The sequence below is a fragment of the Hippopotamus amphibius genome, chromosome 3, assembly GCF_030028045.1.
Source record: "Hippopotamus amphibius kiboko isolate mHipAmp2 chromosome 3, mHipAmp2.hap2, whole genome shotgun sequence".
Classification (NCBI taxonomy): Eukaryota; Metazoa; Chordata; class Mammalia; order Artiodactyla; family Hippopotamidae; genus Hippopotamus; species Hippopotamus amphibius.
Window position 1 is genome coordinate 106,598,865 of NC_080188.1, and position 11,928 is coordinate 106,610,792.

General features: G+C 33.5%; 1 pseudogene; it reads right to left on the minus strand.

Moving 5' to 3' along the window:
- Positions 1-276: 276 nt before the first annotated feature.
- On the minus strand, positions 277-1,202 carry LOC130848026 (olfactory receptor 4P4-like; annotated as a pseudogene).
- Between the last annotated feature and the right edge of the window lie 10,726 nt (positions 1,203-11,928).

An 11,928-nucleotide genomic window follows, 5' to 3' on the forward strand; every position in this document is an offset into this window, starting at 1 on the left:
CCCACAGCAATTTTTGGAGATGCCCATGATGTGATGGGAGATGTGCTTTAGAAGGGCAGTTCTTGCATTCCTTAAACCCAAGTGGTCACACCTAGAGCTAGTAGGATCCTTTAAAGTACAGATTGCACTCTGTATCACAGTAACTTGCTTCTTTGGCTCATATAATGTCAGAAGTCATTTGGTTGAACTCCTCAAAGAAAATGTATATGCTTTCTATAGTATCACAAAGGACACATGTCCTGGGGACATAAATTCTAAAGGACAATATCACCATATTTACTTTAAATCTGGATGTGCCACTTTAGACCATACCTTCCGCATGGTGATTTTCATCTCCATATTTCACAGGGTATAGATGAGAGGATTCAGCATGGGTGCAATCACAGTGTAAAACACAGAGATTTCCTTATCCTTGTTCTCACTCCCTGCAGGTAGAATGTAAGTATAGATACAGGGCACAAAGAATAAAACTACAACCATTATGTGAGAACTACAGGTTGAGAGAGTTTTTGTCATCCTGCAGAGGAGCGTGTTCTAAGATTAAATAATATGACTACATAAGAAGCTACTAGGACAAGAAATGTGACAATGGCCACCACCCCTGAGTTTGCAATCACTAAGATACTCGCAACATGAGTATCTTTGCACACCAGTTTCAAAAGAGGCTTCACATCACATATGTAGTGATCTATCTTATTAGGACCACAGAATGGTAAATTGAGTACCGTGAGAAGTAGAGCAATAGAATGCCAAAACCCCACAACCCAGGCCATTATGAGTAATATGTTACACCTCTGCCTGTTCATGATAACCATGTAGTGCAGGGGCTTGACAATGGCAACATAGCGGTCAAAAGCCATGGACACCAAAATGAATATTTCCACATCTGCCAGCAAGTGGATAGTGAAGAGCTGGGTCATACAGTTGTTATAGGAAATGCTTTTTCTTGCTGCAGCTAAGTCCCTGATTAGTCTGGGGACCACAGTGGAGGTGTAGCAGAGGTCCATGAGGGAGAGGTGACAGAGAAAGTAGGACATCAGCTGTTGAATTAGATGACTACAGGTGATTGTGAATAAGATGATGAAATTCCCCATTAACACAGCCAGGTAACAAAGCAGAAACAATAAAAAGAACAGTAGCTCTATTTTCTTATTTCCCCATAGCCCTACGAAAATAAATTCTGTGATGTTCTGATTTTCCATGAGGTTGAGTTGAGTTCAGAGTGTACACAACAGAAACTCAATTTATCTGGAATGATATAGAACATAATACATATTTAATAGCACTCTCAATTTTGATCTATTTATGCATTGAATAAAGGTGTAGGTCACAAAGGATTTACTACAAACAATTTTTTTTTTAGATTAAGGGCATCATATTTCAAATGATATTTAATAACATAATATTTATGTCTGCAACATATGTAAAGATTTTACAGTTATTTAACTCATAACAACCCAACCAATAGGTAATGTTCTGACACTCATTTTATATATTGGAAAAGAAATAATATGAGGGTTCAATTAATTACACCAAATCATTAAGATATTAAATTGCAATCAATCTAAGATGAACCTGACTCTGATACCAGATTTCATGCTCTTGGCAACTATGCAATAACATTCACTGATCAAATAAAATTCAAGCTCTTGTCTATCCTTATAAAAGGTATAAGGTCATTCTCCATCATTGCCTTTAGCTACCTGTGTAACTTTAAGCAAATCTCTCCCCTTCTCCATGAGCATATGAATCATGTAAAAAGACCCAATCATGCATGAATATTTCACACATTCAGTGGAACTAAATATTTACTCTTGAAATTTAAAAAAAAAATGCTTTTAATCATAGCAGGACATACCTGAACTAGTTAAAAATAGTTTCAGTGACTCTCCTAGGCATGTGTGGTTAAGATTCAGAAAATGGAGAGGCTGGAAACAGAGAACTTAAGCACAATGCTGGGCATCTGAATATAGGAAGACAGGTTAATTGTATATAAAAAATTCACTTTTGCCATAATTGTCCCAAAGATACCTTTTAGAGGTTGCTGTTGATACTTTATAAACACTTTAGAGACCTAGTACATTTCTGTTGACATTGGACAAACAATATGATTAAAGAATGACCTACTTATTTAAACACATTTAGAACAGTGTTACCTTTTTGAAGTAGTAAACTAAGGAACACAAAGTGAATATGTTGAAAGCATCACTTTTACCCATAACCAAATGTCCTCTACAGCAAAATCACTGTTTACCTCAAATACTGTTAATTTCAATGAGTTGTTTGTCAATGGTACCACTGAGGAACAATGTGATGTATTGGACAGACCCTTCATCTCATAATCATGAAGGTGAGCATTCAGGCTCACAGGTCCTGTTTGATTTTTGTTGTGAGCACTGAACAGTTCATCCTCTCTGAGCCTCCTTCTTCTATTCATAAGTGAAATTAATAATGCTGGATCTATTTGCCTTATGCCAAGGGCAAAAAATGAAATTGATGTGAAAATTATCCAATATAAAGAGGTTAGATTCTAATTTGTCAACTACAAGTGACAATACTCCAACAAATATTTGGAGAAAAGTCAACTATTCTCTAAGAAAATAAGACACAAACATATTCATTAGGTAATAGTTTTTTCCTTTAGATTTTCTATTTTTCCACAGGAAGATTGGTTGAAAAACTCATATTAGACTTACATACTTTTAAGGAAGAAATATGGGTGTTGGTTTAAGTTTGATCTGTGTATAAAAGAGAGTTTAACATGCTACTTCTTTATACATAAATTGAGCAACCTAGTCTATGCTTATGTGGACTACTCCAATCACATGATATGAACAAATTTAAGACAAATTTTCATTAAAATTACAACACCGAACTGTAGAAAAACCAGAAAATAAAAACTGTAGAAAGTGCAACTCTTGGGTTAGAATATTTTTTAAACATTGGTACCAGCCTCAGCCTCCTTTAACATTTGGATCAGTGCTGTACTTCTTACAATGATTGAACATCATTTTGTTAAATACAGACTCATGGAAAAAAAAGATCCTTCCAAGCATGTCTTATTTTTTCTTCTGGTATTCTTTTAATCCATAAAAACTCCCTGTGACTTATTCCTTTCTTTTTCCCTCTCTGTTATCTCCCTCCCTCTCTCTCTCTCTCTCTCTCTCTCTCTCTCTCTCTCTACACACACACACACACACACCACCATCACCCCCAGCCCCCACATATATGTTCAGACACAAAGGATCTTTGAAGCGAAGGAAGAATATTCAGTCCAATTTTTTACATACCTATCAGTTAAAGAGTTTCTTCCAAAAAGCCCACCTTCACACTTTAAATTCTTTAAGAAAAATCTCTGTGGGGAATTGTTTGCAAATATATATCAACTACAGTTTGAAAGGCAAAACATTTAAATAAGCATACTAGGAAGATTTATGACTAAGGTCATGAGAGTACATGTCAAGTGTAAAAACCTATCAAGGGCAATTTGATAGGATTTTTCTTTTTCTTTAACTGTTCATCATGTTTATAATAAAGAAAGCATGTGAAATTAAAATTTGTGGGATTCATTATTTGCTCTATTTAGCATAAAATGCTGAGATACCATATACTAACTAAATACATGTTCTAGGCATAATAGTACAAATTTTTCATTTACTGACCATTTCAACTTCACTGCAACCTAAGATATATACTATCATATTATTGCCCCTGTTGTTAAATTAGGAAGGTAAAACTCAAGTTTATACAAATTCTAAGGAGAAATCTATATCTAAACAATTTCTGTATGATTTGTAATCTCATGATATTTGCATTATGCTGAAATGTCTTCTCACAAATACAAACACTAATAAAGTCTTAAAACCCTCAATTTGCCCTCAAATTTCTGTCTGGATTTTTCTGAATTCCCTCTCTTCAAAATAACCACGAAGAAAAGTAATCTAAAAGAATTTGAACTTTAGAATTGCAATTAACAAGATCAAAAAATTATGTAGAATTGTTCAAAATCCAAATTCTTTCATAAGAATTTAATGTATACACATGTAACTGATCATAATGCTCACTTCTGCAAGATTTTATATTCCTTTGAAATGTCAGGTGATCCTTCAGTCTGTTTCCTTTTATTTTTCTGAGACTGTGCTTTGAAACAGCAAATAGATATGAATACATCTGTCTCTCCCATGAATTGTCTAGCCAAAAGAACCTTTTAGGAGAGCATTGCTGAGAATAACTTGAATTACAAACACAACAGAGGCAAGAAGGAAAAAAAGTCCCACAGGCATTTTACAGCAGGCAATGTGTGTGAGGTTATCATTATAGGAATAAAGCCAATAATATTAAAGGGATCTATAAGACAGGTTTGAGGCTTATTTCATTAATTTAATCTCTTGAGGGTTATCACAGGAATGATTCAATAACTCTACAATGTTATAGTACTGATGGAATATTGTGGATTTTTTTTTCTATCTCTCATCTCTCCTACAATAATTTCTCTAAAAACTGAAGTTGCTGTTACTATATTTGAAATCTTTATTATACAATTGTGTGAATATGGTAAGAAATAATCAGAAGAGCATTTATATTTTCCTTATAGACATGATATTTTTACCATTAGGATAGAAATTTGGAAATTATTTCTCAATATTTATTTACCCCAGCTTGAAACTTAGAAGTCATGTAAAGCAATTTGTGTCCCTAGGTATCATCTAGTACTAGGTACTGTTTAGAGTTGGAGAAAAGCCACAATGCATTTTTCTTTCTTATTTTAGTTTGCATTTGTTTTGCTTTGTTTTGTCCCTTTTCATCTCTTGCATGAGAGAGGAAGAGGGTGTCAATAGAACCTAAGGGAATAGGTTGAGTAAATTGTAGTCCTTAGTTTCTATTTCTTATTAGACAATTTTCATGGGTCCATGCAAGGTCCTTCTAAAGTTCTATTTATTTTATAGTATATTTTTTTCCTTTTTAAATTGCTCATTTCCACTATGGATACCCACTTTAATATACTTAACTCTTACTAGCCCCTCATATTAGTTGTGGTTTCCCTATAGCAGTCATCATCTATGAGGGTGAGTCAGAAATTATCTGCACTCTGGCTGTAGAATTTATTTTAATTAACTTTTAGAAAAGACAAATACACCATTTTTCAACATAATCTCCTTGCTTTTCAATACACTTTGTCCATCTGTCAACAAGCTTTCATATTCCCTCATTAAAAAGTGTTTTAGGCTGAGCTGCAAGCCACAAATGCACTGTTGTCTTTACTTTTTCATCAGAAGTGAATCTCCGTCCTCATAGGGCTGCTATCAGGGGACCAAACAGGTGAAAGTCTAATGGAACAAGATCAGGACTATAGGGAGGATACTTTAACATCTCAAAATGAAGTTTTTGCAGAGTGTGTTGACAGTGTGGGCAGAAGTGTATGGATATACACACCCTCAGATCACAGAAAATGAACAACTGCACACTTCTTTCATGCAAATCACAAGTGGGGCATCCGTTTTTGCTCACACTGCAGTTAATAATGAACAGATGTAACACATTCACACCTGCACAGCAGTGACTAGGGAGACAGTAACATTGAATAAAAAGTGCTGATAAGACAGTGCAGCCAAAAGAAGTTTTAATATAACTGGAGTGTGGATAGTTATTGACTCATCCTCATAGAAAAAAAATCTCTTAGTATACTCTTCATAAATTGTGGTGTTTGACTCTGTCTTCTCCTTGGTTCATGACACTGGGAAGCAGTAAAAGTCCTTAAGGTGAAATTTATATATATATATAAATATAGTCAAAAAAGAAATAATCTCTAAAATCAATGATCAAAAGTTTTCACCTCTCAAGCTAGAAAAATAAAAGGAAATTAAGAATAAAGTAAGTAAAACACAGGAATTGAGGATAAGAAAAAAAATCAGTGGAATAGAAAATGAAAAAAATAGAAAAGCTGATGAAATAAAAAGTGGATTCTTTGATATATCAATAAAACTGGTAATATCTCAAAATAATGAGGAGGGGCAGAGAGAGAAAGTAAAGAAAAAGAGAACAAGAGAGAAAAATTGAGATAAATTACTTAAACCAAGAATGAAAAATATAACCATTATAGATTCTATAGACAATAATAGGGTAGTAGAAAATATAATGATCAAATTAAAGTCAATAAATTTAACAACTTAAAAACCAATTTTTTATAAAAATACTGCAAAATCTGACAGAAGAAATAGAAAACCAGAATTGACCTTTATTAATTAAATAAATGAAATTTGTGATTAAAATTATTGTCAAATATAACTTCCAGCCCAATGAATTTAATAATTTATCATGACCATGTGTAGTTCATCCTAGGAATAAAAGGCTCATTGAACATTTAAATTTAATCAATGTAATTCACTACATTAACACAATAAAGAGAAGAATCACAAGAGCATTTCAATAAATGTATAAAATAATTATTATTCATTAATTGATTAATTTCAATTTAGATATATAATATTTTACAAATCTTTTAGCAAATGAAGGCTATAAAGGAAATTGCTCAACCTGATATATCAACATCTAGACATTGCAATAAGGTAACAAAAAAGAAACAAAAGACATACAAATTAGAAAGGAGGAATCAAAAATGTAAAAATATATTTATGTGCAGACAGAATGATGGTATAGGGAGAAAATGTTAAGCATTCTACAAAGAATCTAACATATCTAATTAGTTAGTTTAGCTGCATAACAGGACACAATGTCAGTACAAAAAATTAAATGCATTTGTACAATAACAACAGTTAAAAACAGAAATTAGGAGCAACATTCTGTGCAAGCTATTATTTTAAAATATGAAATTTGAGAGAGAAATTTTAAAGTATATATTTATATATATATATATTTAAAAATATATATTTGTGGAACACTTAACCTGTATATCAAAACCAGACAAACATTTCTGAGAAAACTTCAATACACAAATAAATGGGAAGATATGCCATGTTGATGGATTAAAAGACACAATATTTTTTACCATTTCAATTTTTTATTCTGAATGCAAGTCCAGTAAAAATAAAATAGGATAATTGGAATAATCAATAATCCCTTTCTGAAATTTATATAGAAATATACAAGTTTAAAGAATCCTGGAATCATTTTAAGCATATTTTTATGACAATAACAAAATCAGAAAAAAAATGAGAAAAAGAGAAAAAAAGAAATAATTACATGAAGACTAAATAACAAGTGACTGAAAAACCAATAGATCAACGAAGAAATCAAAGAGGAAACTTCAAAATACCTTGTGACAAATGACAATGAAAATACAGCCATATAAAATCAATGGAATGCAGCAAAAGTAGTTCTTAGAGGGAAGTTCATAGCAATACAGGCCTTCTTCAAAAAACAAGAAAAATCTCAAATAAACATTCTAACCTAGTAACTAAGAGAATTAGAAAAAAGAAAAACAAACACAACCTAAAGTCATGAGAAGGAAGGAAATAAAGATCAAGAGGAAATCAATAAAATAGAGATTAAAAAATATTAAAAATCTTAATAAAACCAAGAGCTGGTCCATTGAAAAGGTTACAAAATAGATAAATCTCTGACCAGGTTCACCAAGAAGAAAAGGGAGAGGACCCAAATAAACAAAATAGGAAATGAAAAAGGACAAAAAACAACAAATACCACAGAAATACAAAAAAACAAAAGTGAATACTATGAACAATTATATGCAAACAAATTGGACAATGTAGAAGAAAGGATGTTTCTAGAAACATATAGCCCACAAAAAATGAATCAAGAAGAAATAGGTAATTTGGAAAAATCATCGACAGAAAGACACTGGAACTCACCAAAAAAGACACCCAACATCCAGAGACAAAGAAGAAGCCAAAATGAGATGGTTGGAGGGGTGCAATTGCATTAAAATCAAATCCCATAAATCATGGGCGGGTGACTCATAAACTGCAGAACGGTTATATTGCAGACGTACACCTACTAAAGTGGGGGTTCTGAGCCCCACATCAGGCTCCCCAACCTGGGAGTCTAGCAACAAAAGGAGGAATCCCCAGAGAATCAGATGTTGAAAGCCAATGGGATGTGATTGCAGAACCTCCACAGGACTGGGGGAAACAGAGACTCCACTCTTGGAGGGCACACAAAAAATTGTGCTAACCAGGACCCAGGGAGAAGGAGCAGTGACCCCATAGGAGCCTGAACCAGACCTATCTGCTGGTGTTGGAGGTTTGCCTGCAGAGGTGGGGGGCAGCTGTGGCTCAACAAGGAGACAGAGGCACTGGCAGCAGGAGTTCTGGGAAGTGCTCATTGGCATGAGCCCTCCCAGAGTCCGCCATTAGCCCCACCAAAGAGAATTTAAGCTCCAGTGATAAGTAGTCTCAGGTCAAGTAAGCAACAAGGTGGGAACACAGCCCCACCCATTAGCAGACAAGCAGATAAAAGTTTTACTGAGCTCTACCCACCAAATCAGATTAAAGTCTTATTGAACCCTGCCCACCCAGCCCTACCCACCATTAGTCCCTCCCATCAAGAAGCACACACCAGCCTCCTAGATAGCTTCCCCCACAAGAGGGCAAACAGCAGTATCAAGCAGTATCAGCAGTATTTCATCTTGTGGAACTGAAAACCACAACCACAGAAAGAGAAAATGAAAAAGCAGAGGACTTTGTACCAGATTAAGGGACAGGATAAAACCCCAGAAAAACAACTAAATGAAGAGGAGATAGGCACCATTCCAGGAAAGAACTCAGAATAATGATGGTGAAGGTGATCCAGGACTTTGAAAAAAGACTGGATGCAAAGATTGAAAGGTTTACCAAAGACCTAAAAGAATCAAAGAGCAAACAAACAGAAATATGCAACACAATAATTGAAATGAAAAATACACTAGAAGGAACCAATAGCAGATTAAGGGTGAATAAGTGAGCTGGAAGACAGAATGGTGATAATCACTGATGTCAAAAAGAATAAAGAAAAAAGAATGAAAAGAACTAAAGACAGCCTAAGAGACTTCTGGGAAAATGTTAAATGCACCAACTTTGGCATTATAGGTGTCCCAGAAGGAGAAGAGTGAGAGAAAGGACCCAAGAAAATATTAGAAGAGATTATAGTTGAAAACTTCCATAACATGGGAAAGGAAATAGCTACCCAAGTCCAGGAAGCACAGACAATCCCAGGCAGGATATACCCAAGGAGAAACATGCCAAGACATATACTAGTCAAACTGACAAAAATTAAAGACAGAGAAGAATTATTAAAATCAACAAGGGAAAAAAGACAAATAACATACAAAGGAACTCCCATAAGGTTAACAGCTGATTTCTCAGGAGAAACTCTGCAAGCCCAAAGAGAGTGGCATGATATATTTCAAGTGATGAAAGGGAAGAATCTACAACTAAGAATACTCTACCCAGCAAGGATCTCATTCAGATTTGACAGAGAAATCAAAAGCTTTACAGACAAGCAACAGCTAAGAGAATTCAGCACCACCAAACCAGCCCTATAACAAATGCTAAAGGAACTTCTCTAAGCAGGTAACATAAGAGAAGAAAAGGACCTACAGAAACAAAAAGAAAACAATTAAGAAAATGGTAATAGGAACATACATCTTGATAATTACCTTGAATGTAAATGGACCAAATGCAGCAGCCAGAAGACACAGACTGGCTGAATGGATACATCAACAAGACCCATATATATGCTGTCTACCAGAGACCCACTTCAGACACAGGGACACATACAGACTAAAAGTGAGGGGATGGAAAAAGATATTCCATGCAAATGGAAATCAAAAGAAAGCTGAAGTAACAATAGTCATATCAGATAAAATAGACTTTAAAATGAAAAATGTTACAAGAGACAAGAAAGGACATTACATAAAGATCAAAGGATCCATCCAAGAAGAGGAGATAAGAATTATAAATATATATGCATCCAATATAGGAGCACCTCAATACATAAGGCAAATGCTAACAACTATGAAAGAGGAAATGTAAGGCAGAAATAGAGACATGGATGTAGAGAACAAACATATGGACACCAAGTGGGGAAAGTGGGGAGGGTTGCAGGAGAATGAATTGGGAGATTGGGATACCAAATTGTACACTCTAAAGATATGCTGTTTATTGCCTGTTAACTGTATCTCAGTAAAAGTTCTTAAAGAAAGAAGAAATAGGTAATTTGAATATACCAATCAATAGAAGTAAAATAGCATCTGTAATTAAAAAAAAAAAAAAAAAAAAACTCCCTGGAAAATAAAAATGTAGGACCAGTTGGCTTCACCTAGGAATTGTACCAAACATAAGAGTATTTACACCAATCCTTCTCAAACTCTTCCAAAAGATTGAGGAGGAGGGAACCCTCCCAAAGTCATTCTATGAAGCCACCATCACCCTGATACCAAAATCAGACAAAGACACTAACAGAAAAGAAAATTTCAGGCCAATATCTTTGATGAATATAGACGCAAAAATTCTCAAAAAAATATTAGCAAACTGAATCCAACAACACTTAAAAAGATCATATACCACAAACACGTTAGATTCATCCAAGGGTCACAAGGATGATTCAACATACACAAACTGATCAATGTGATATGCCACATCAACAAAACAAAAAACAAAAACTGCATGATCATCTCACTAGTTGCAGTAAAAGCATTTGATAGAATTCAACATCCATTTATGATTAAAAAATAATTCTTACCAAATTGGTTATAAAGGAAACATATCTCAACATAATAAAAGTTATTTATGACAAAATTACAGCCAACATAATATTCAATGGTGAAAAGTTGGAGGCCTCCCTTCTAAAATTTGAACAAGACAAAATTCCCACTCTCACCACTTCTATTCAATATAGTATTGGAAATCCTGGCCACAGAAATCAGATAAGGAAAAGAAATAAAAGGTATCTAAAGTGGAATAGAAGAGGTAAAATTGTCATGCAGATAATATGATTCTATACACAGAAAACCCTAAAGACTTCTCACAAAAACTACTAGAATTGACAAACAAATTCAGCAAGGTAGCAGGATACAAGATTAACATACAGAAATAGGTTGCATTTTTTATACTAACAATAAAATATCAGAAAAGGAAAGTAAAAACAAAACAAAACAAACAAACAAAATCCCTTTTAAAACTGTATCCAAAAAAAAAAAAAAAGTACTTAGGAATAAACCTGACATATGCTAAGAACTATAAGACACTATAAAGGAAATTGAAGATGACTTAAATATGTGGAAAAATATCCCATGCTCTGAGATTGAAAGAATAAATTAATATTGTTAAAATGGCCATACAACCCAAAGAAATCTACAGATTTAATGGGAATCTCTATTAAATTACTCATGATTTCTAAAAAAAGAAAAATCAAAGTTTTTAAATGGGGACATAAGAGTTTTAAACAAATTTTGCTAAAGCATTCGGACATACATAAAAGAAAAAAAAATATGAACCTCAGACATTACCACATACTATAAACAAAAATTAGTTCAAAATGAGTCAGAGACCTAGAAACATACATGTTAAACCTGAATGTATAAGAATTCTAGGAGAATTTTTTTGAACTGGAGTTAGATCAGTATTTATTAGATATGATACAATAAGCAAGAACTTTAAGAAAAAATTAAAAATCTGGCTTGTCGAAATGTTAAATCTTGTTCTCATTAGATGTCACCATTTTAAAATTGAAGAGACAATCCATGAAATAGGAGAAAATTCTGTATATACAGGTTTATACACACAGTGTTATATATTTTACATATAAAATGTTTTACAAATATGAAATTTTATGCCCAATTATATATAATTATGTGTAAATCAATTTATATTTACACATGATACATATATACATATACAAAACATACATATGATAAAACACATATCTAAAACATGTAAAGAATAGGTTAGTAATAAGAAACCCATGACATCTATT